The following is a 1,530-nucleotide window of genomic DNA, read 5'->3' as shown; positions in this document are numbered from 1 at the left end:
AGAGAGAGAGAGAGAGAGAGAGAGAGAGAGAGAGAGAGAGAGAGAGAGAGAGAGAGAGAGAGAGAGAGAGAGAGAGGGAGGGAGAGGGAGAGAGAAGGGTAGTTAGAGTCCAAAAGGTTAAGGGTTTAGAGGTCAGTCCTCCCGGCTGAAATACAGCTAATCGAATAGAAAATTTGTCCTCTGGATGAACCTGTTTCTGTAATTTAGCCGAACTTCAGTAAAATACCTTTTCAACTTCTCAACGTGAAAGCGTCAGAAAAAAGACGTCTTTACTATGTATGAACTCTGTGCTTTTTGTCATAGAAACAATGATGCGAATAATGCAGGAATATCCATCTTTAATATCACGACATGTAGATATTCAAGTATTGCCATGTGCAAGTCTGAGAATCAGGCTCACCCCAAGGAAGAACAAAGAGTTGTCTCCAAGATTTAATACAAAAGACCAAGTCTTGGAAAAAAAAAAAAAAAACTTTAGAGGAGCCTAATTTCAACGAAAGAGCTAAAATTAATTAATACCTGCTCCCAGCTTTGGGCATGAAACCGTACTGAGAAGCAAACACATGTATGAAACTGACATTTTCTCCTTTTCAGCCTATTTAAGATTACCTTTGGAGCCTTTCAAAATATCTGGAGAAGTAACACAATTCTATGATCTTTTTCTCTTAGCCCTAATCCCTCTTCCACATCTCCTCCTTTTTAACTCTGTAATAGGTCAAATAATTTTATTTGGTGGTTGTGTTTTAGAAACCCAGAGGATGGGGAATGGGGGGTGGGGTAAAAAACTATGAAAAGCCTGGTTTCTAACGAGCCCTGGAAGAACTTTTCCATCTTTCCGATTACTCTTAAAGGTTTAGTTTTTAACACACACACACACACACACACACACACACAATAAAATTTTTAAAAATCCACAAACCTTTCTTGGCAGAGAAGGATAAGAAAAATGGCAATGAATCCCCTCCCCTTAGTTTGAGTATTTTTCATGTTATTCTCCTGCTGAACTCAAGGTGAGACAGACAACTTGAAAACTTTAAAAGGGTGCATTCGATCACCCAAGACTTGGACATACGATTTTTACTTCTATTTAGCAAAAAGAAATTCCTCCCTTCCTGGAACTAACTTCCTTCTATTCTTGACCATTTGATTCAATTTGCTTGCCTTCTTGCTTATTTATTTGGACAGCAATCCCCTACCCCACCCCCAGTACCAATATGTTTTCCAGATTTCTGGTAAGACAATACTTTGTTAAACAGACTGGTGTGCAAGGTGAATTGTGCGTTGGGAATCGAGTTGGAAGGTAAGAGGATCTCTACAATGGCACCGAAGACTGGGCCTGTTTTGTTTGGTTTCCCCACACTGAAAATGTTTGACCATTTGTTTCCTTTTTAAAAAGCCCTCAGAAGTGGTTGTGAGCAGAGCGAAGAACCAGTTGTGCAGTCTAAACACATTTTAAAGAAATTGACTTTGGGTCGATATGCTTTCTCTCTCTCTCTCTCTCTCTCTCTCTCTCTCTCTCTCTCTCTCTCT

General features: G+C 39.7%; 1 protein-coding gene across 1 annotated transcript in view; it reads right to left on the bottom strand.

Annotated features, from left to right (window-relative positions):
• HOXD4 (homeobox D4) overlaps window positions 1-1,530 on the bottom strand; it is a 36,082-nt gene that overhangs the window by 14,644 nt on the left and 19,908 nt on the right. The window lies entirely within an intron of this gene.

Source organism: Petaurus breviceps, unplaced genomic scaffold, assembly GCF_028583685.1.
Source record: "Petaurus breviceps papuanus isolate PSGF00001 unplaced genomic scaffold, PetGlider_PUasm1.0 90763, whole genome shotgun sequence".
NCBI lineage: Eukaryota > Metazoa > Chordata > Mammalia > Diprotodontia > Petauridae > Petaurus > Petaurus breviceps.
This window is presented reverse-complemented; position numbering and strand designations above follow the sequence as displayed.